The following is a 26188-nucleotide window of genomic DNA, read 5'->3' as shown; positions in this document are numbered from 1 at the left end:
GTTTTCATCATTATTTTTCCGAATTTCCTCTTCTCTTCCAGGAAACAAAGAAACACAGTCGCAAACAAATAAGTATGCCCAATAGGCTGTCGATAAAGGGTGTTGGTATAAAAACGTAGCACAATACTGTGAAAAAAAAGAACTCCATTTCTAAAAATGGTTCCAATTCGATTTCAGCATTAAAAATAACAAGTTTAAGCAAATAAGCTCCACACGTAAGTTTTTAGCACCACTAGATTCGGTATCTCTAATGATTATGGTATACAAGCATTGTTAAAAATGTATACATTAACTTGTTGTAATTCAACAAAAGCCTAAAACAATTATTGGTAAATTCATTGTTTCGAACGCTATTAAAGGGATTCCTTGAATATGTAACAATGAAAGGTATTCTGATATATAACTCATAATAGAAGGAAGATTCTATGTGTCTGTCTTTCGTTTGGGCTGAGTGTAAGCTAATAGACCCAGGGCTACGAATTTGCTGCATAGGTGCATCTAGACAAGAGCCAGTGCACCTCGAAACGAGGTTTCCAAAATTTGAAAGGTTTCAAATTTTATTTTTTTAATTTTTGTTTTATTCATTTGTCTTTGATAAAATCGATAATTCTCTTTCATTACATCAGCAATAATGGCACGAGGCCATTGTTGCTGTTGTATCCCTGTTGCCATTCGGAAAAATGAGGGCGAAAACTAGCGTTTTAAGAATTTTTAATTAATATCTCTGATTTTGCTATTTTTTGGATAAAAGTGTAAGCGGAAAAGTGGAAAACGAACCAATGCTAAACTTCCGCTGCCATACATATTCAAATAAATAATTCTTTTTGGGGGGGGGCTTCTTGCTATACAAAACATAAACGTAATACTTATATATAACCAGACCGTTTTCTTAGGACGTATATTTCAAAGTACAACACTGGTACTTTTCGAAATGTTCTAAACATGTGCTAGAAAATACGTTCTGAACGACGTGCTAAAGCGGTGCGTATTATAACCGTGTTCTTAAAACGCACATTTCAACGTACAATCCTGGTACATTTCGAAACGTTCTCAACATGTACTGGGAAAAACGTTCTAAATTACGTGCTAAAACGGTGCGTATTATAACCGTGTTTTTAGGACGTATATTTCAACGTACAACACTGGTACTTTTCGAAACGTTCTCAACATGTGCTATTCAATTTCCATAGCCATGTCTATCCCTAATTTAGTGGCACTTCAGGGTAGTTACAACACATGAAGCTTGGACATACGTATAACGATTGGAATAAAAAAGATTAATTTACTACAAAAAAGAGGAGAAAAAAGACACAGTATATTGGTTCAGAAAAATCAAGGACAATTTTTCTAAAGGTTTTATTGTTCTTACTGGATTCTTTTCTAAAGAGAAACTTAAAGTAAGGAGAGTAGAAACAAATATCAAAATTAATTCGGATTACAATCAGAAAAGACTTTAAACACCTATATTAAAAGACGAAATGTCATCTCTTTATCCAAAAGAACTTGAAAGTATTAAGTTCCATCAGGTCAAGGCTACAATTCATACCTCTAAATCTACTGCTTTATGGTTTGAAAAAATAAGATATGAAACCGGAATTAAAGCTGTACCCTCTAGATGCATATCCTCGAAATCTCCTGATGTGTCTCTCATGGATTAATGTGCATTTCTACGTTTAAAACAAGTTCTTTATACGTGGCATCCCCAAACATTGGATGGACTATGGAACATTTTGAGGTAGAAGTGGCATATAATCAAGCTTGATGTTTTCAGGAAAAAGCTTTCTCTTGGAAATCAAGATGTAATATGATGGTTCAACAAAAGGACTCTCAGACGGAATTTATTAGAAAATGAGATTATAAGATGTGTTTATATATCTAAATCTTTGCAAAATCCTTAAAAAAATACCTGAACACCCCCTGTACTCAGTGGTTTGCGATAGGTTTGTTGAATTTAAATTTCAGACTAAACGTTTGAGGATTATTCATAGTGTTTCTTTTATTATCACTTTTATTAATAATGCCTCATATATATTTATTCAAATATATGAAAATTTCATTTTGTAATTTATAAAATACGCTGTTTTTAAATATTTTTAACCCAGAGGGATATTAGCCCGAATTCTGATCAAATGTGTATGTGTGCAAATGAAAAAAATGATCCCTTTGCCCGTAATACAAAATATGAAAGCTTTCAGTTTAATATTTGTTTTTCCTGTATCTCTGGGTTTGTAAATACTTAACATCCAGAATATATACAATCGAGACATTTTTATAAAAAAATTATTTAAATCCATTTCTTCCAAATTTCATGTCGTGACTGATTTGTTTGAGTAAAAGTCAGGTTATTTGAAAAAGGCAAAGAAAAGGATGGTTACGTACCTGGCGCGAGGGAGGGCTTTGCGGAGAACGTTCTAAGGGAAATTGCCTCATACGTTGAGATAAGGGAAACTGCAGAAGCCAACCATGCAGCCAGCACGTTGGCGAGGAATGAAACAGGGTAAAACACCTTCGCAATCTTAATGACAGAGCATATTGCTATGGAACACATATTGAAAATACTTCGTTTGAAAAGAAAGCAATATATTCTCATTTATTATTTCTAGTACGTTTTGACATGAAAGCCACAGAGAGAAAAAAATCTAAAATAAAAAATAACATCCTTATTCGTGTTTTAATGATAATCTGGAGATTTTTTATGCGAAATGCCGACAAATCACTTACGAAAAACAAAAAGGAAGTGGCTGACGGTCACTTCGAATTGGGAGCACAGACAACAAGGGAAAATATGCCTAAGAAAAATTTCAATAATAGCTACAGCTTTCCTTAATTCAATGAGAAGTTATAGTTAAAAATAGAGCATATTGGTAAATCATAACTGAATATGGTGTGTAAACCAGTAAATTAATTTAAGAACACAAAACGTAATTTAGCAATAGCATTTAACTGCAAATAATCATTTTAATTTCAGGTTAAGATATAATTTCATTTTTATTTTACAGTTCTGAAATGTAGCTGCAAAATGAATTTTAAACTGACTTTCTGTTTGCATTTCAGCTGTAGCGAAATCGATTGGACTGAAAACATCCTTCCTCTCTCTTATCGAATAAGGCAATTTTTTCCGTTCAAATCCAATGCTCAGTCAATGAGATCGTCACTTAGTCAGTCATTTTTCAGTCAAAGTCCAATTTTTATTCAGTCACTGGTCAGGCAAGGAGATTGGTGTCATGGCAAACGAATTTTTGACGAATATGAATTGAAATTGTGTAAATTTGTCTGAGATCTCGATAATATGCTATAAGTCCTTGGTTTATTTTTAATTTTTTAAAGCAGAAATATTTTACTAATGGTTTTCTTAGGTTTGAAATTTTGAAACGCTTGCTATGATTGGTAGAAGGGATTGGTGTCATGGCAAACAAATTTTTGACGAATATGAATTGAAATTGTGTAAACCTATCTGAGATCTCGATAATATGCTATAAGTCCTTTGTTTATTTTAAATTTTTTAAAGCAGAAATATTTTAGTAATGGTTTTCTTAGGTTTGAAATTTTGAAACGCTTGCTATGAGTCGAAGAAGGATGTTGAGTGTATTCATCATCAATATAGGTAACAGGGACGGTACCAAAGACGGCATCAACAGGGTGTTCTTGAGAATCTTGAATTGGTTTGAGTTCTGTTCTGTCTATTTGATCCAATTTGCCATTCATTCCTGGTTCATTATTTGTGTTAAGGAGATTACCAGAATCGATGTCACTTTGTGCTCCAAGATCGTTATGCGATACAATGCATTCAGCATCCAATGATTTAAAACAGGCATTCAAACTGAATTCTTCTTGGTTCAACATGGTTATACTGCTATTCGTGCCTATTTGATTACCTGAGTTATCAGTTTTGGAAAATCAAAATCCTTTTCTGTTTTATGTTGCGGGTAATTAAATTGGTTTTCATCGCTGATATTGTGCACATCATAAGGATTATTATCGAAATCTTTGGCAAAATGGTGGATGTGGTCAGTATCACTATCAATATGCAAATTAAGAAGATTATTATCAAAAGCTTCGTTATTAACTTCGAGGAGATCGGTGTCACTGTTTATATCCACATCAAAAGAATCATCATAAAATTTATTAATATCATCATATGAATCAAGGAAATCTAAATTAAGTACCTTCTTTCCGGTGTTAAACTTGTATTCATTACGGTTAATAGAGTTTTCATCATTATTTTTCCGAATTTCCTCTTCTCTTCCAGGAAACAAAAGAAACACAGTCGCAAAACAAATAAGTATGCCAATAGGCTGTCGATAAAGGGTGTTGGTATAAAAACGTAGCACAATACTGTGAAAAAAAAGAACTCCATTTCTAAAAATGGTTCCAATTCGATTTCAGCATAAAAATAACAAGTTTAAGCAAATAAGCTCCACACGTAAGTTTTTAGCACCACTAGATTCGGTATCTCTAATGATTATGGTATATAAGCATTGTTAAAAATGTATACATTAACTTTGTTGTAATTCAACAAAAGCCTAAAACAATTATTGGTAAATTCATTGTTTCGAACGCTATTAAAGGGATTCCTTGAATATGTAACAATGAAAGGTATTCTGATATATAACTCATAATAGAAGGAAGATTCTATGTGTCTGTCTTTCGTTTGGGCTGAGTGTAAGCTAATAGACCCAGGGCTACGAATTTGCTGCATAGGTGCATCTAGACAAGAGCCAGTGCACCTCGAAACGAGGTTTCCAAAATTTGAAAGGTTTCAAATTTTATTTTTTTAATTTTTGTTTTATTCATTTGTCTTTGATAAAATCGATAATTCTCTTTCATTACATCAGCAATAATGGCACGAGGCCATTGTTGCTGTTGTATCCCTGTTGCCATTCGGAAAAATGAGGGCGAAAACTAGCGTTTTAAGAATTTTTAATTAATATCTCTGATTTTTGCTATTTTTTGGATAAAAGTGTAAGCGGAAAAGTGGAAAACGAACCAATGCTAAACTTCCGCTGCCATACATATTCAAATAAATAATTCTTTTTTGGGGGGGGGCTTCTTGCTATACAAAACATAAACGTAATACTTATATATAACCAGACCGTTTTCTTAGGACGTATATTTCAAAGTACAACACTGGTACTTTTCGAAATGTTCTAAACATGTGCTAGAAAATACGTTCTGAACGACGTGCTAAAGCGGTGCGTATTATAACCGTGTTCTTAAAACGCACATTTCAACGTACAATCCTGGTACATTTCGAAACGTTCTCAACATGTACTGGGAAAAACGTTCTAAATTACGTGCTAAAACGGTGCGTATTATAACCGTGTTTTTAGGACGTATATTTCAACGTACAACACTGGTACTTTTCGAAACGTTCTCAACATGTGCTATTCAATTTCCATAGCCATGTCTATCCCTAATTTAGTGGCACTTCAGGGTAGTTACAACACATGAAGCTTGGACATACGTATAACGATTGGAATAAAAAGATTAATTTACTACAAAAAAGAGGAGAAAAAGACACAGTATATTGGTTCAGAAAAATCAAGGACAATTTTTCTAAAGGTTTTATTGTTCTTACTGGATTCTTTTCTAAAGAGAAACTTAAAGTAAGGAGAGTAGAAACAAATATCAAAATTAATTCGGATTACAATCAGAAAAGACTTTAAACACCTATATTAAAAGACGAAATGTCATCTCTTTATCCAAAAGAACTTGAAAGTATTAAGTTCCATCAGGTCAAGGCTACAATTCATACCTCTAAATCTACTGCTTTATGGTTTGAAAAAATAAGATATGAAACCGGAATTAAAGCTGTACCCTCTAGATGCATATCCTCGAAATCTCCTGATGTGTCTCTCATGGATTAATGTGCATTTCTACGTTTAAAACAAGTTCTTTATACGTGGCATCCCCAAACATTGGATGGACTATGGAACATTTTGAGGTAGAAGTGGCATATAATCAAGCTTGATGTTTTCAGGAAAAAGCTTTTCTCTTGGAAATCAAGATGTAATATGATGGTTCAACAAAAGGACTCTCAGACGGAATTTATTAGAAAATGAGATTATAAGATGTGTTTATATATCTAAATCTTTGCAAAATCCTTAAAAAAATACCTGAACACCCCCTGTACTCAGTGGTTTGCGATAGGTTTGTTGAATTTTAAATTTCAGACTAAACGTTTGAGGATTATTCATAGTGTTTCTTTTATTATCACTTTTATTAATAATGCCTCATATATATTTATTCAAATATATGAAAATTTCATTTTGTAATTTATAAAATACGCTGTTTTTAAATATTTTTAACCCAGAGGGATATTAGCCCGAATTCTGATCAAATGTGTATGTGTGCAAATGAAAAAAAATGATCCCTTTGCCCGTAATACAAAATATGAAAGCTTTCAGTTTAATATTTGCTTTTCCTGTATCTCTGGGTTTGTAAATACTTTAACATCCAGAATATATACAATCGAGACATTTTTATAAAAAAATTATTTAAATCCATTTCTTCCAAATTTCATGTCGTGACTGATTTGTTTGAGTAAAAGTCAGGTTATTTGAAAAAGGCAAAGAAAAGGATGGTTACGTACCTGGCGCGAGGGAGGGCTTTGCGGAGAACGTTCTAAGGGAAATTGCCTCATATACGTTGAGATAAGGGAAACTGCAGAAGCCAACCATGCAGCCAGCACGTTGGCGAGGAATGAAACAGGGTAAAACACTTCGCAATCTTAATGACAGAGCATATTGCTATGGAACACATATTGAAAATACTTCGTTTGAAAAGAAAGCAATATATTCTCATTTATTATTTCTAGTACGTTTTGACATGAAGGCCACGGAGAGAAAAAAATCTAAAATAAAAAATAACATCCTTATTCGTGTTTTAATGATAATCTGGAGATTTTTTATGCGAAATGCCGACAAATCACTTACGAAAAACAAAAAGGAAGTGGCTGACGGTCACTTCGAATTGGGAGCACAGACAACAAGGGAAAATATGCCTAAGAAAAATTTCAATAATAGCTACAGCTTTCCTTACTTCAGTGAGAAGTTATAGTTAAAAATAGAGCATATTGGTTAATCATAACTGAATATGGTGTGTAAACTAGTAAATTAATTTAAGAACACAAGAAAAACTAATTTAGCAATAGCATTTAACTGCAAATAATCATTTTAATTTCAGGTTAAGATATAATTTCATTTTTATTTTACAGTTCTGAAATGTAGCTGCAAAAAAGAATTTTAAAATGACTTTCTGTTTGCATTTCACCTGTAGCGAAATCGATTGGACTGAAAACATCCTTCCTCTCTCTTATCGAATAAGGCAATTTTTTCCGTCCAAATCCAATGCTCAGTCAATGAGATCGTCACTCACTTAGTTATTTTTCATTCAATTTTTATTCAGTCACTGGTCAGGCAAGGAGATGTTCCCTTTCTCGGTCCCTGTTCAGTGAATGTCCAATTTTTAGTCTATCAGTGGTCAGTCAATGAGATCGTCACTTAATCTGTCATTGCTCAGTCAATGTCCAATTTTTAGGCAGTCACTGGTCAGTCAATGAGATTGGTGTCATGGCAAACGAATTTTTGACGAATATGAATTGAAATTGTGTAAACTTATCTGAGATCTCGATAATATGCTATAAGTCCTTGGTTTATTTTTAATTTTTTAAAGCAGAAATATTTTACTAATGGTTTTCTTAGGTTTGAAATTTTGAAACGCTTGCTATGATACGTAGAAGGGATTGGTGTCATGCAAACAAATGTTTGACCAATATGAATAGAAATTGTGTAAACTTATCTGAGATCTCCATAATATGCTATACGTCCTTTGTTTATTTTAAATTTTTAAAGCAGAAATATTTTAGTAATGGTTTTCTTAGGTTTGAAATTTTGAAACACTTGCTATGAGTCGAAGAAGGATGTTGAGTGTATTCGTCATCAATATAGATAAGAGGGACGGAACCAACGACGGCATCAACAGGGTGTTCTTGAGAATCTTGAATTGGTTTGAGTTCTGTTCTCTCTATTTGATCCAATTTGCCATTCATTCCTGGTTCATTATTTGTGTTAAGGTGTTTACCAGAATCGATGTCAGTTTGTGCTCCAAGATCGTTATGCGATACAATGCATTCAACATCCAATGATTTAAAATAGGCATTCAAACTGCATTCTTCTTGGTTCAACATGGTTATACTGCTATTCGCGCCTATTTGATTACCTGAGTTATCAGGTTTTGGAAAATCAAAATCCTTTTCTGTTTCATGTTGGAGGTAATTAAATTTGTTTTCATCGCTGATATTGTCCACATCATAAGGATTATTATCGAAATCTTTGGCAAAATGGTGGATGTGGTCAGTATCACTATCAATATGCAAATTAAGAAGATTATTATCAAAAGCTTCGTTATTAACTTCGAGGAGATCGGTGTCACTGTTTATATCCACATCAAGGGAATCATCATTAAATTCATTAATATCATCATATGAATCAAAGAAATCTAAATTAAGTACCTTCTTTCCGGTGTTAAACTTGTGTTCATTACGGTTTATAGAGTTTTCATCATTATTTTTCCGAGTTTTCTCTTCTCTTCCAGGAAACAAAAGAAACACAGTAGCAAAACAAATAAGTATGCCCAATAGGCTGTCGATAAAGGGTGTTGGTATAAAAACGTAGCACAATACTGCGGAAAAAACGAACTCCATTTCTAAAAATGGTTCCAATTCGATTTCAGCATTAAAAATAACACGTTTAAGCAAATAAGCTCCACACGTAAGTTTTTAGCACCACTAGATTCGGTATCTCTAATGATTATGGTTTATAAGCATTGTTAAAAATGTATACATTAACTTTGTTGTAATTCAACAAAAGCCTAAAACAATTATTGGTAAATTCATTTTTTCGAACGCTATTAAAAGGATTCCTTGAATATGTAACAATGAAAGGTATTCTAATATATAACTCATGATAGAAGGAAGATTCTATGTGTCTGTCTTTCGTTTGGGCTGAGTGTAAGCTAATAGACCCAGGGCTACGAATTTGCTACATAGGTGCATCTACACAAGAGCCAGTGCACCTCGAAACGAGGTTTCCAAAATTTTCCAAAATAACGTAATACTTTTATAAAACCAGAGATTATTATTATTAGAACGAAAATACGTGAATACTATGGAGAAAATATTTATCAATAAAAAAAGTACTTTCAAAACATGTATTTTTCTTTGACCTATTATTTTAAAGCACAGTAATTATGTTATCCTTACTCTCTCATGAAAATGGCTTCATCAACCTTCGGCTGGGTAAAAATTCATCTAAATATAAACACAATACAGAAATATATCAAAATATTTTTACTTCTTTAATATCCACCTCTTTAAGATAAAATCAACTGGTTAGCGTAATGTTAACTTACTTTACATAATTAGCAAGAACAATACACCAAAATGAGTTTTGGTGATCGATGTGCATAGTGTATTTTTCTACTTTTCATTATTTATTCTTTATTATATTTCCTTAATTAGTGCTGGCAAATCGATATGGATCTAGCGCCCTCTGAGGCAGCACTTTGATGTGTATTATGTGTTAAAAATTTCAACAACTGGTCTGTGAAACTATGCTCCGCCCACTCCTTTTGTATGCCTCAACAACTACATCTACGCTATTCCGTTAGCTTCAAGACACGGAAGTAGGAAGACGCTACAGCTGTAGCACCTACGAGGAGAACGATATGCCAAAGTTTTTATACTACAGATGTGCTAATTTACTTTTACGATTTGAAAGTTATGCTTCAGATATATTTAAATCGCTATTTTACCTAAGTTTTGCCACTGTTACATATTGCCACATTGTATGTGATTCTGAACTTCAAGTGCACAGGTTTGTTCCATCATTTGGATTTATTTTTCACTTTTATGATACTCACTAAGGACAGATATGGATAGGTAAAGATTTCAGGGTCGTGTTCCTATTAAATAAGCGAAGCCCTATGACCTATATATCATTAGAGGTAATGTATTTATCCCTAGGAAGGGCTATAAATAATAAGATCAATCATATGCTTACATACGGAACGATCACAACAGACGACATTCTGACATCATACCAGGCGACGACATTTCATACGACCATCATAACAGACATTCTGAACATACAAAACCGAGTGAATAGACTATAAAACTTCAATCCTCTTTATTCCTCAATAGTAAGATATACTAATTTGGAAAGATGCTCAGTAGAATTTAAGGCAGAGCTTTCTACTACGAGGCTCAGGAAGCTGTCTACTACCAGCTCCCCCACAACCGGGGTTAATTAGACGGACAGCTCGGAATAAATAGCTCGTTCAAAACTTCCAGCTGTTCCAGCTGTTCTGTGCTTATACCAGCTATAGTAAACTTAAATGTTTGTTTGTAAAGAGAATTTTCATTTTCCAGCCTAATTATTCTCCAAATTTTAGATGTAGTTTGGCAAAATGTAATTGGAATTAAAATTAAAATTGCAAGAAACTGCAACAATATTTTGAAATATGTGATTTCAATTATATTGCAATTGTAATTAGCTTCGCAATTACAATTAGAAAATAAGTACTTTTTAAATGCAACAATAATGTATGTAATTGCATTTTAATTCTTAAGTCTTACAATTACAATGCAATGATAATCACAAACATTAAAATTATATAATCTAATTATAATTACAAATTTTATTGCATCTAATCACAACTACTTTAATATTAGCTAATTACAACGTAATTTTAACTGCAGTTGCAGTAGTGAATTATAACTACGTAATTAGGAAAGTAATTGTCTCTGATAATTAGAATTACCTAACATAGTGAAATTATGATCATAATTGTAATTCTAAGTGTAGTATGCATTTGTAATAAAATTATGCAATTACTAAGTAGTTATAGTTAAAAAGTAGCTGTTTTTTTAATTACAATTACAATTTACGTAATTTCATTTAAATTACGATTACTCTATATTTGTGAAATCCAATCTCATATTCAATGCTACTGCAAACATGTAACATAATTACAGTTACACTGTCATTGTAACTCCAGTAAGTAATTATAATAATGTAATTAGGATAGCAATTGTTTCTGATAAAAGCAGTTACGTAGCCCAGGAAAATCATGATCTTAATTGCAAATGTAATTGCAGAAGGCAATTGAAAACACATAGTAATTGGAATAATATTATGCAATTATCTTGTAATTACAATGTAACAATTTTTAATTATATATACAATTTACTCAAATGCATTTTAATTATAATTGCATTTTAATTGTGAAATCTAATTGAGTAAACGGTATAACTGTAATTATATTATCTAATAAAAATTACAATGCAATTGTAATGACCTCTTAATTAAAATTGCGCAGCAGATGATTGTAACTATTTAATCAGAAAAACAACTGCCCCTTATAATTTCAGTGACATAGGCTAAGGAAATCGTGATAATATTTGAAAATTACAGTCAATAATATTATATTCGAAATGTTTCTGCATTTTGGATAATGAGTTTTTAAATAATACAACGGGATAATCACCTATGAGAAAAATATTAATATTTTCTGTCATGTCTTCTGAATCATCTTACATATATTGTAGTTTGTGGTACCAGCATAAATAGGAGTTTATTTAAAGGAAATATTTTATATAGACCGAAATGCACATAACGTTAGTAAGCAAATATGTATGTTTATGATCTTCGATATACATGTGAACTTAAATTACAAGATTAAGGGAAAGCAAGCAAAGAGTTTATGTCAGTGCAAAGGGATGTTTCCGCAAAGGATTTGCTACGGGACGCTTGTCCAACCTATTGCTTTAGCTGGTAAAAAAGGATTCTGATCAGCAATCAGTATGCTTAATTGCTGTGTGTATTAGACATTTTACTAAATCCATTTATTATGAATTACCGCCCAGACAGTAAAGCGGTTCGTGACTCTGGTTGCCGTACCGAAGAGCCTGGGTTCGAATCCCGGATAGGGCATGAATGTAATTTGTTCGTCCTCTTCATAGGTGGCAACGGTGGCCAACGTATTAGTTTCCTCCTTAATAACATGACCGGCCTTAGTAGTGATCAATATCTATAAACGGCTACTCCCTGCCATTGGAAAAAAAAATTACGAATTGGTCTTTTATTCAACATAACACACATTTTCCATGAATAGTTAAAATGCATTATTCAGTTACAAGTGAAAGTACTTGCATGAACTATTTTCCATCATTGTTTCACGTAAGAACAAATAAAAGTACAATTTTCTTATGCACCTGTGATTGTCATATTATTTGGATTACGGTAAAGACTGCAAAGATGCTTCTATGGAGGACTTTCTAAGGAAAACTGGCTCATGTTCACATCACCCGTTAATAAAAGCAGGAAAAGATCTTTATTTAATTGAATGCAACGAAACGTTTAAGAAGAATGATGTACTCATAGAGAACTTTCTAAAATAAAATGATTTGTATTCATGTTACACATAAGGAAATCCACGGAGCTATCTAAACATTTAGATTGTTTGCCAAAATGGGCATCCGATTTGAACTTGTAGTATTCAAAAGACGACTTATTACTCTGCTGAGCGAAAAATCTAATTGCTTTTGAATTTATATTGTAATTCGAACAATCATTGCATTACAATTATTATTATTTTATTTTTTTCCCCAATGGCAGATTGGGAACAGTTACAGTGCAACACAGTCCATTAGTCTATACAAGGCCAGAAGTTGCAGTCACTTTATTATGGAGGCATCTAATATGTGGGCCACCATCGCCTCCTATGAAAGGATGAACAGTTAAAGCCATGCCTTCTCCGGGATTCGAACCCAGGCCCTTCGGTATCGCAGTCTGGCTTCCCTAACCACTGTACCATCTGGGCGGCACAATTACAGTTATAACTGCATTAGTTGTAGTTTTAACTACAAAGTAACTACAATGAATTACCAGCTTTTCTCAGTCAATAACAGATAGCTTAAACTTTAAAGATAAATGGAAGGTCTTATAATTTGTCGAATGGCAATATTCTAAGAAAGTGTAGTCTCCAGGATGGTCGAAGTTTAATTACAGTCTTACATTTCGCATACTCGCAGCACTTGCCCAAAGGCTGTTCCAAGATTATTTCTGTTCACCTCATCCATTAATTTTGGAGACAGAATCATGTCTAGAGACATTTTTTTCTCAGGACAGTATTTTATATAATAGAAAAAAAATAATAATAATGCGTCTCCCTCAAGGTGCAACGAGTACTGATAAATTTAATTGAAATTACAATTACAATTATAGTTAATACAAATACAATGTTACTTTAACGGTTAGAATTACATTATGGTTCCTAATGGCAAAAATATCAAATGAGTGTTATAGATTAGTATACTTATCACAATATTAAACTTTTAATACCGTTTTATTTTATTTAGCTTATCACAATATTGAGCTTTTTAACACCGTCGGTACTGAAAAAATGTTTCACTACTGTCATGAAATGTATATTCGATAATAGTTTCTCATTGATGTTTTTCTTATATATTTTTCTGCATAATTCATAAATGTTTGCAATGGAAATAATTTTGAGGCTTTTATAATACTTCTAAATTTTCATGAAATAAAGTTCCATTAAGGTTTACTTGAAGGAGACTCTCAATGCAAGCACTCGAAAAGAAGTTATGCTACATTTACATATTATGAAATGGTTGAATGTACAGTATTTACTTGTAACAGCGGTGCTCAATATATCGCGTTTTCTGAAAGAATGCATATGTTGCCTAAAATCGAATTTAAATCACTATAATCAGAATAATTGGCTAAAGTATTAAATTGTAATTTTTACAGCATCAATCGAATTAGTGGATTTTATTGAAGATAAAAATGTGTTGATATTGACAAGCTATATTAGTTTTTGTACTATAATGAATGCTAGCTAGTAGCTATATGAATATAATGAATGTACTATAATGAATGCTACCTAGTAGCTACTCTAGCTAATAGCTAGAGTAAAACTCAAGATATGGTAACATTAAATAAATAAACAAATAAAATTAAAAAAAGAAGAAGAAGCAGAAAACAAAAGCGAAAAGGAACTGAATACATTCGGAAAGAGAAGGCTTACTATGGTGAAACATTAGAGACAAAGTGTTAGTACTTATATGTGAGAAAATACTAAGGACAAATTAAAATACATCATAACTACGTTTGGTGCTTTCTATATTATTTGTATCAATATTAATATAAGTACCGAAAAATACTTAAAAAATAGGTATTTTCGAAAATTTAAAGGAACAAAATTGCAGTCTGAAAATTTATAGCAGCGGAACTTTTGAAGTAATTTGATGCCTTCTGAAGGTCGCCATGAACATAACAATTTATAACTGTCAGCTTTTACAATTTGGAATCAGATAAACTCTATTGTTTGGTAAACCGGACTGTCTAGTAATGTTTTCGGTACTGTCTAGTTTCCGGGAATGGCGATGTATGCAAGCTTTCTCCTCTTTCTGCCCTAAGAATAAACAGCTCATAGGGAAATTCTGAAAAATATATAACCCTTTCATATATGTACTCAAACCCTGATATTCACAATAGCGTTTCTTTATTTAGATAGCTTTGAGCATGCAAATTCAGTAAAAATCAGAAAAGAAATACCATACTTATAACAAAGCAAGTTATCTCAGTAAATGAAGGGAATTAAGTACCGGCGATGGCAAGATTTTCCCATGGTTTGAAGACTAAGTAATTTATTCCTTTCAGAAAATTTTCTCGGAAAGCAAATCATCACTTACGGATAGAAGAATGTTCTAAGAACTACGGGATAAATTTATAATGGGAATAAAATAATGAAAGAAATCGGAAACTCTTTTCTAGTAATCATTTTACTCCTCGAAAGTTGGTTTCAGTATCACCTTTTTAAGGAAATGACACATGAAATGGATTTCAGAAACTGAATCTCGAAATCATCAATAACTATCCAATATTCTGCATTTGTAAATATTTATTTAATTTGCATTTCAACCAAATGTTGAAAACAAAGCGGAAAAAAATCTCCTTGCAAAAGGAGAAAAAAAAAGATTCCCATTCTTTTACAGTCATATTCCGTTAAATTATATCAGAAAATCATATCACTGTTGGATGCAATAAATACTAATTTCAGACATGTTACCTGTTTATGTTGTTAACTCTCTTTTGCAACTGAACACTGGTAGTTTTGCCTAAGTTTGAATTCCGGCGAAGGCGTTCGTTGCTTGGTATTTTGGTGAATTTTAGGTTGAATATACCAAACCAGTTTCCCTGAAAAAGTCATCTACAAACGCATCCTTTTCCTCAAGCAGGTGCCCATCGTATGCTGCCTGACGAATATGCAAGAATTTTTCTTCTTTTATACAGCTTTCATAATCACATATTACCCACCAGCGGCCGAGCGGTAAAGACGCTGAACACTGGTAGTTCGGTCCGTGGTTCGAATCCCGCGAACGGGCTGGCTGCATGGTCGTTTTCGTGGTTTTCCCCATGTGTAACGTGTATACAAGCCAGTTTCCCTTAGAAAGTCCTCCACGAAGGCATCCCTCCATTTAGGCAGATAACCCTCGTGTGCTTTGCCTTGAATAGTACCATACCAATAATACCATAATCACATATTATATTATTGAACATTTTTAATTTGCAAAACTATAAGTTATGGAAAACTCTGACATATTTATTTAGATTAATAAAAAGATAAAAATTAAATGCGTCATCGGCATCATTTTGTTAGTAATATCATTATATAATCTATTGTACTTTTTTTTTTTTTTTTTTTTTTTAGTGTACTGGGGAATTAAAGAAAATTTCTCAAAAGTATCATCATGTTTTCGTAAACTGATATATAGTGTTAAATTATTATATTAAATTTCAGTTTATTATAGCAGAAATCGTAAATAGCTGCATTATGTATAGCTCTTGCTTCACTGAGCTTTCGGAAGTTAATCTGCGTCCATCCGCATAATCGAGAAGCAGGTCGATTTGTTTCTCAGTGCAATCGCTGTGGGATCTTAATTCTACTGACCGATGTTCTATAAATTTAAAATATTTTGCCCTGCCTAAATTCTGTAGCTCTCTACATTCTAAAACTTTTGCCGTTGTCAAGTGCCAAATTCTTAGAATTTCGCCATCTCTAAATTTTCTTGTTCGATGCCTCTTTAAATTCTAAGAATTTTTCAGCCATTAATCTGCCTCCTGGCCAGACGTGTTTTTCGATTCCACATATGTCACTGAAAAAGGTTGAAAAATCGGAATTTTAAAAGCAAACTTCCTACTTTTCATCAAATAAATTTTATCGATTAGCAGTGCTATGGAAGCATTAAAACATTTATGTAATAAATACTCAAATACTTCAGAAACATTTTTTTTCTCTCTGCTGAAGAAAGGCCTGTCTCTGATTATCTGCGAATTTGATTAATATCCAAAATCTACGTCAAAGCGTTTCTTTTTGGCCTAATATTAAATTTTACATTGGCATGTTCCTGTCCCTGCTTGATGTTGACAAGATTTATTCAAAACTGACTGTTCTTATTTTTTATTTTAAAACAAACAATTTAAATGGAAATCCTCTGCTTGCTTTTATTTATTTAACTAATAACATTTGATAATGTGAATTGAGATCTCTAAGTAATTTGCGTATTTGAAAACAAAAAAATTTTAAACACCAATTTTGAAGCTTTTGTTTTGGTTTGCTTTATTTTTCCTTCAAAGCAAGGGAGAGCTATCTGCCTAAAGGAAGGAATGCCTCCGTGGAGGACATTCTAAGAAAAACTTACTCGCGCCCACATTATGCACAGAGAAAACCACAAAAATTCCACTTTGAAAGGTAAAAGTGTCTAATTTTTTAGAGGGAGATTTTCCTAACAATGAATTTTAGCAATTTAATACAAGTGCTATATTTAATTAAGAATTAAAACAATGTTCTTTTGTGATTTACGTAAGGTAACTCTTTCTGTCAAAAATAATCATATGAAAATGCACCGAATTTCAGAACCATGTAATTTAGTTCGGAAACTGAGAGGTATCTGTGACATCTTGTCTATATGTAGAAAATTTTTAATAAGGTTATTATGACTGAAATTTGTTTCAAAATATTCAATCAACCAATAAATGCGATGAAGGTAAACTCCCCTTTTATAAATATGAAACAAGATAAACGAAATAAATTTGTGGTAAAATGAATTACAAACATTATGTCGAAATGACTGACACTGAGCATGTGTTTGTTATTTTAATAGTAATTTAATTAACAATTACATGTAGCTTTCAATAGGAATTAGGTATTTTAAGCCTCTTATAATTTTTTTCTTAGCGTTAAAGCTCGATAACATGAATCAAAAGCAGAAAATTAGTTAAACTAACTGTCTCACTAGTCGTAAGATTATATTACTGAAATATGCATATAAAAACAAATTAACATTCTATAAACGTACATTAAAATACCGAAACGCAATAAAAATTAATAACATTTATACTTAAAAAGCAACAAAGCCGGGCTCATGTGAATCACTAGAAGAGGCGCCAAATTGGCTATACGCTTTCGAAAATTACTTTAATTATTAGGGGAAATAAGCTTCGTCAAACTTAAATCAATAAAACAAACCAAAAAAATTGCAAGGAAACCTGGAAATTAATGCAATATGCATTTCAGTGTTATTTCTTATTTATCAAAAACGAATTTTTTAACGTTTTCATTTGAAAATTATAAATAATTGGCTACATTATTTCTCTGAATTTATAAAACTACGATTCAAAAATACTTTAAGAATTATGGTATAATTATGCTATAAGAGTTATGACATTTTGATTTAATACAATTACTTTTGCTTAATACAAGTGTAGCTATTTTTATATTTATATGGACGCGCATTGACCTTTCTGCCTCAATGAAAAAATATCTTTGCACGGCTCTGATAAGCAATTAAGATTAGAAATATGCACAAAATTAGTAACAATGCAATACAAAACTTCCTTTTCTGTTTTGGATTTCCAGAAAAAAATATCTTTTTTCGTCTAACCAAAGCATGGACACAAAACGTGTTCCTTCCTCCGTAAGGGCAAAAGCAGCCCATCTGCTTAATCGCCTCTAGGCGGTAATCAAAGGACAGTAGGAAGCCATCACTTAAGTGAAACGACTTGTTGATCGCCCTACAAGGAGGGGGGAAGAAAATCTAACAAAGGCCGTTTTCAGGACAATTTTGGTTCACTCTAAGTGAAAAAAAAAATTGTAAACATGGTTAAATTTTACTGCAGTTTTCGAGACGTAAATAGATTTGAATGCGAGCCGCCCGGTGGGTTAAAATTTTTGAGTAAAATTGTACTGGGAAAAACTTATCATCATTTTTTTGCATTAATATGCCACAAATGGCTGATCTAGAAGCATCGGTTACTAAATATAAAGGTTTATCATTTTCTATGTTTTTTATTGTGGGTTTTTCTAAAATTAATTCTTGTATTTTATCTAATGCATTTTGGCATCTGTCATTCCACACGAATGGTATATTCTTTCTTGTTAAATTTACTACTGGCTTGACAATTTCTGCATAATTAAAAATTAAGTCTCGAAAATAATTTACCATGCCTATGAATGTTTGAACCTAGGCCAAGAAATGTGAAACATTTCTTGGCCTAGGTTCAAACATTTCTTGGCCTAGGAATTTTCACATTTCTTGGCCTAGGAAATTTGGCTACTTTCTGAATATTCTCTTCTGAAGGAGAAAACCATTCTTATTAACCGAAAAACCTAAATACGTAATCTCTTGTTTACATAACTGCAATTTGGCTGGGTCTAATGTTAAATTAATTTTTTTTAACTTGTCAAACACCTTTTGTAAAATAATTACTAGTTCATTTATACTGTTAGCTGCAACAATTATGTCATCTAGAAAATATTGTAAATTTGGACCCTGCAATTCACCTAAACATTTTGATATTAGAGTATGGAAATAAGCAGATGAATATTTTGCACCAAAAGTTAACCGAGTTGGTTGAAAATTGCCAAGTTCCGTGCAAAAGGCTAATTTTTCTTTATCTTTCTGATCTAACTTTATTTGAAAAAATGCTGACTTAAGATCTAGCACACAATAATAACTTTTACCTGCTATATTATGCAAAATATCTGAAATCTTAGGTAGACATATTTGATATGATTCAGTTATGCAATTTAACAATCTATAATCTACTGCCATTCTAAATTTTAATTTGCTAGGATCAGTATTAGGTGGTGCTTTCTTTTTGACAAAAATTACTGGAAAACTGTAACTCGATGTCGATGGCTCTATAATACCTGCTTCTAACAATTTGGCTATCTCCTCTTGGGCATATTTTTTAGCAATGCGAGGAATAGTGTATGGTCTAGTTTGAATTGGAAAGTTATGTAATAAATTAAATTGTGGCACGACAGCATCAGTCTCACCCAGAGTGGTGTAGGATTTTGAAAACACAGCTGAATTTTTCATGAGCATTTCAATCATCTTATTTTTTTGTTCTGCTTCTAAATGACTTAAATCAAAATCGTCTGGGCTTAATTCCTCCTTTCTTAATTTTTTAATTTCTTTTAAAGTTATATGGTTAATCTGCAAATTTTGTTGCTCTCTAGGTTTTTCAAATTGTTTTTCTTCGACTTTATATACCTTACCAATCTTTTCACCCTTTCTTAGAATAATTGCGGAATTGGAATTGTTTTCAATTATGGTGAATATATATTGCCTGTCACTTATCTCATGAATTGAATCAGTCACACCTATCTTGCCCACTTTTCGCCTGTCTGGTGAGAACATTATTTGCTTTTCTTTCTGCATATTAATTGGAATGCTTAACTTTACTATCTCTGCTGTATTTGGCGCAATTCTGGTATTCAATACTACTCTTACAATACCCGACTCCTCTGGTCTACTATTCTTGTCTACCTTTTTTGCATTAATATTAGTACAAATTTTCTTTTGTCCAAAAGATCAAAATATGTGTTATCAATGATTAACTGACTTTTATCTGCATCTATAAGTATCTTATTTTTTGAATGAAATCATACCCTAAAATCATTTGATAATTTGTGTTCCAATTATGTTGTGTAACAAAAAATTGGTTGGCAAGCCATTTATTTCCTAAACGAAATTTTAAGTTTACAGCAGATAAATATGGGATAGTAGCATTATTTAGCGTATGTATTCTTACAGATCTGCTTAAGTAATGAATATGAATGTGTAATTTTTTATTACTTGCAAGGTGTCTGGCTGTATTAAGCTTAAATTTGCACCTGTATCAAGTAATGCTTCTACCACAAAGTCGCCAAATTTGATTTCTATTACTGGTAATTCTGTGATACTATTAGTCTGGCAAGAAGCTACCAATTTTTGTTCATTACTTTCTTTAATTTTGTGTCGGAATCTTTCATGTGTATTCGGCCTATTCGAGTTCCTTATTTTCTTAATTTTGTCTTGTTTCCCCCAATTTTTTTTATGGGCACTTGAGTAATACTTTGTGTATCTGGGAGATCTGCAAGTACCCTTCATTAGTTTAAATTATTTCTACGAGTATTGTATCTTCTGTATTGTGGCCTATTTCTATTACTGTTCTGTAGTCTATTACCTTGCGTGAAAGCATACCGACTATTATATCTATTCCTTCTATTGATAAAGTTACCCCTATAAAAATTTCTTCTGTGGTTGTTTCTAGCCTGTCTATAATATTGAAAATTATTGTTTGAAGGAAAATAAGGACACTCTGTAGTCCAATGATTATGTTGGCAAATATGACAAGATTCTCTATTATTACTACTTTGTGTAGCATTATTTTCTAGGCTAGTTACATTGTTTACACTACCATTAGGTAAAATTTCATTGAATGTTTTTGACAAATCCTCAATGGCTCTATTATTTTGCATTTGTTGCATAATTAATGTATTTAATTCAGGTGAAAAATCATGTGTCTGTGAACTATTACCAGAATCCTCCAATGCTTTTTCTATGTTCTTTGCCTGTTTAACAGCAGTAGCAAAATCAATAGGTCCTAGTTTAACCTCCAGTCTTAAATCTGGTCTGAGAGCTTCTAAGAATTTTGAAAGCATTGCTTTTTGAGTGAGGTTATGTACCTCTTCACTCGAACTAGGATAGCACCCAAAATATTTTGTGGCATAAGTATTCACTTTTTCCGCTAAGTCCTCGACTGACTGATCTGGGGTCTGTCTAACTGAGTTAAAGTTATTTTGAATTGTGTCAAATGACTGAAATTTTGCAAATTCTTTACTTAGTAATGCTTTTAAATCATCAAGTGACATATCTTTACACGATTCATTATCAATTACAAATTTTAATGCTTTACCCCTCAATTGAATTTTTAACACCAAACTTTTTCTGTTCTCATTCCAGTTCTCTAAATTTGCCATTTGGCATAACTGATCTAAAAAAAATTTTATATTTTCGTCATGCTCCCCTGAAAAAGTAGGCAGAGCAGTAGCCAGACTCATATTCATTACATTATTTTTCTTAGCCATTCTGAATCAATTTACTATACTTTAGTACCACTCTAAATTACTATTATTATTACTTCTAATGTATAGTACATTCATAAATACACTATTGTAACTTATCGAAATTTTTCACATGGATACAAATTATTACATACTCATTACCACACAATATGATATACATTCAGGAATAATTTCTTAAATACTGACCAATTTTGAATTGATATTACCATTTTCACATATCTATTTTTTATCATTAAATTATTTCACATTATCAGGAAACAGTCATATGGAATTATATATATATATATATTTTTTTTTACATATGCAATTTTCAACTTTTTCTTAATGATTCATATCAGATAAACACAAAATTTAAAATTTTATCCAATCATTACTAATATTCACCTATTTGATATCAGACATCATCACAAAATTCAAAATATTTAAGCAATTATCAAACTGGAATCACATGTGTAGTTATATTTTTAGGCATAAGCATAAAATGGTTCTCTACCTGAAATCAAACAGTTAAAACTTACATTCATTTTTTTTGTCACGGCACCATAAATGTGCCTTTATTATTATAATCCTGGTCACGGCACCATAAATGTGGTGTTGCTAGCCGTGATCGTATAAAAGTAATTATACTAAGGGTATCAAATGCGAATTAATTCCGCGTAAATCGTTAATATAAAAATTTAGTGGTTAGTACATTGCATGATTATTAATAATAAGAATCAAATGACTTACCCAATAATGCATGCATGAGCCGAATTTCTCTTTTAAATATACATTTATTAAATCACAAAAACACACATTTCTTGATTAACCTATATAAATCACAAAAATACACTTTTCTTGATTAGCCTATATTCGATATGTTATAAGAAAAAAACACATTCATGAATGCCCTGCGGCATGTGCTACTCGTTAGTCCTACGGGACTGTCACAGCGTTCATTTTTACGGTATATTGCAATTCCTAATCTTGCTGCATCAAATGCCCATTACTTATCAGCATCTTGCAAGAAGCTTAATTAATATGCAGTGCACTTATTCGTGATAGAAGAGATCACATTTCTAGCAGATAGGCTTGAAATTGGCGCACATGGTCGTCACTTCGAAACATCCAACTGTCAGGATTATACACGTTGAGTCACAGCACAGGAACAATTTTTACCTCGCAGCCTAATCAGTAAAGTTTACCTGATTTCTTATATTCTTCGTACAAGAACACATTTTCTCCTCCATCCTTGAAAATTGACTTTTTGTCGATGTACCGTGGACGATGGCGAGAGCTGTATGTGTGTGTGTGTGTGTGTGTGGCCCGAAGGCCCACACACTCGTTAACACGACGACAGGCAGAAAAAAGAGAAAACCAGTCCTTCCAGTTTTTATCCACTGCGATGCACGTGGCAGGGTGCGATAACGATTTAAGAATCGATACAGCCACCGTGTTCACTGTGAGAATTCTGTGTTCTCACAGTGGGCCTAACACTCACTCTGAGAAATGCTGCAATATAAGAAGAGAATAAAGAAATAAAGATTACACAGCGCTTATCTCTTGATTTGCAAGCATGCTATAATACTATTAATAATGCAGAATTCTACTCATAATTCACAATTCTACTCATTCTTAGTTTCACATTTTCTTTTAAAGGATTTGAATGTGCCAATTTTCCAGGATTAATAGCATAGCGCCATCTGTCAGTGATAGTTTGAACTAAAATATACCCTCGCCTTCCTAAAAACCTCGTTTCTGAAAAGCGTTCAGTTCCAAACAGAAGTCTGATACACCAGTTTGCTGATTTTATACAATATTTTACAATGCAGCCAAACTTTTAGAATGTCTTGTATTACGAATTTATACGAATATCTAGATTAGAAATATATATATATATATATATATATATATATATATATATATATATATAAAATCTGATGTGTACGCCACATGACTTCTTTGTACGGAATATTAAATAATACGCATTTTTTCTTGCATTTCATTAAACATATTGGATTGAATTAAATCTACTTTGTCGATCCCGCATAAACCACAATAGAATAAATGCACTCTTTAAAAGTCACTATATTTGTTTACCATAGCGACACTTTGGCGCTAGGCTCACTTAACAACGTTATATTTCATTCATATTATAACTATGTCTATGTCTATGTCTATGTCTATGTCGTAACACAATTAAGAGGCAATCGGCCTAGTGTGACCTTTACCAATATATTATAAGTAGGGTGTATTAATGATGAGTTGAATCCAGTAAGATGGAACGTACTTTTTGCACCTAGTGCAGAGTCTCTAGAAGAGAAGTAAATACGGCCTCACGATGTGAGGATTTGCAACTTGAGGATTTCTGCCGCTTGGCTGTGCTTGTTTTGAGAGAAGGTGCGGATTAATCTTGATCTGGGCAAAGTTTCTGCATATTTGATTTAGCTGACTTAATTCTCTGAGCGATTGTGGTGATTGATTTCATGAGATAAAGGGTTTTCTGTTCTTTAAAAATGTTAATGGTTTCTGCTAGATTTTCCTGCGGGTGTTTCTGCTTAACTTTCTTACTGTAAAGATTTTTAGGCATTTCTTGATTAGTTTGGCCTGAAGCTTGAATGAATTCGAGGAAGTCATCTTTAGTGGGAATTTCTTGTGGTTTTTTTATCTTCTTTAAATCATTGAATCTTTTTCTGTATACCCTACAACGACGAGAAGAAGAAACGTGATTTTCGTGACAGTAAATGCAAGTTGGTTTTACATCTGGTTTTAATTTACAGGTATTGGATCTGTGATTTTGTCCCTACTTACAGCACCTGATCTTTTTAAAGCAGTTATTTTCATTAGAACTGATGAATTTAGCCCTTTACTTTGCCTTTTCTAAATTTTCGACTTTGGGTAAGCGCTGTGATTGCATCCTAATTGACTAAATTACCGAAAATGGCCTTAGACATAAAATTGAACTATCTGGTGAAACTTCTATGTAATTATATGCCAGTATTGAAAGAAACAATCAGTCTGATAAGAAAAGACTGCGACTTGTTTTGAAAATGAGGCGTAAAAGGTTACCAACCAGGATATTCCGTTTGGCATCGGTTGTACCATTATTGGCGACTTTAGAGCCTGCGCCGGCAAAACGGAAAAGTACCGAAATTGAATATGATCAGTAAATATGCAAAGCTATGCTCTTCTTAACGCTCGAGTTTAGTAACTTCACTGGACCTACAGAAATAGGACACTGAAAAGTACAGTTACACTTAGTTCCCTAACGAAATAGTTCTTTCGAGCAGGTAATGTTTCAGTGACATCACACCCTCAAAAATTTCTGGTCGGAAAGAGCAAACTTGTTACGCATAACTTTAATCTAAAGAGTAGATGGTCGTTAAGCATGCGTGAAGAAGTCTCTGAACCGGTACAATTACACAATTGCATGATTTCAGTATGATGATAAACCTCATATTGACGCTGAAAGTATACACCAGATTATGAAGGAAAAGAATATTTGCACAAAATTTTACCTCGCAGTTTGACGGACGAAAAGAAAACTTAAACAGTCGATAGATGCTGGACATTAATTGAAAACAAACACGACTCCTTGCTAGTTCCTTCCTTTTCTTTGTCGTCCCCTTTTTTTTTCTCTGTTTTCTTGGTCTTCTGCTCCGTCTGTCTCTCACGGTGCTTTATTGGAACAACAAAACTAACCCAGTTCCAATGATTTTAATCATTCTTAAATATGTGAATGTATAAGATTGAATTTATAGCTACATTATATTATAAAATATTTCAACCCATTACTTACATTAATTAAAAATTAACTTATATCAATAAAAATAACGCTCTTATAATTTAAGAAGCAAATTCCATTTCAAATTTTTGGTTTATTTTATATTTCTGGAACATTATTATTAAATACAGTATAATATATGCTAGCTGATAGTACTTTTTTCAATATTCTAAGAATGCTATTTGTAAACTATTTTAATCCTGTATTAATGTAACTTTTTATTTTCAATAAATGCCTGTTGTTGCATCCACCCAATGAGCAATAATAATAACCGACATCCTCCGGCGGTACATCTACTCATTTGGTGGACCCTGACTCCGTATTAGCATCAGCAATAGAGACCTGAATATTAATGTCAAAGCTCGTATTTACTTCTTGGTTCGTTGTCAAAACTTGTATTCACTTCTTAGTTTGCAATTTAGTAATTCTTGGTTAGCCTGTCAGAGGCAGAGGGAACAAAACCGGTGAGTATTTGCATTTTAGCCAGGACTCAAATTCCAATGGACTTTTTTTATGTGCATTAGAAATGTGAGTTATTTCCTTTTCTTCCTCTACGAAGATGTTGCATCAGATTCTTCTATTTACAATAAAATTAATGTAAAATTCCTTACCTGCTGCATCTTCAGTGTTCGCGACGCCAGGCTTCTAATAATCACGTTTTCCAGTAAGGGTTTCTATTAGAATTAACAGGCCATCTTGTCTTTTACTTATTTATTCAAATAAAACACTAATATACACAATTTACAAGGTAGGTGATAATTATTTTAAGACAGCACATTTTAATTGTTTTTCTGAGTCTGAAGTTTCGTCTTTACGCTCTTCAGAGCGGTTCCAATCTAACCTCGTTCTCAGAACTCAATTAGAGAAAAAGAAAAGAAAGAGATACCCGCTATCTAGTGGCAAGAATGGGACAGAAGATATGCCTTC

The sequence above is a fragment of the Stegodyphus dumicola genome, chromosome 10 (assembly GCF_044657685.1).
Source record: "Stegodyphus dumicola isolate Sdum_Otavi_A_Nest chromosome 10, ASM4465768v1".
Classification (NCBI taxonomy): Eukaryota; Metazoa; Arthropoda; class Arachnida; order Araneae; family Eresidae; genus Stegodyphus; species Stegodyphus dumicola.
Note: the sequence above shows the minus strand (reverse complement) of the source record.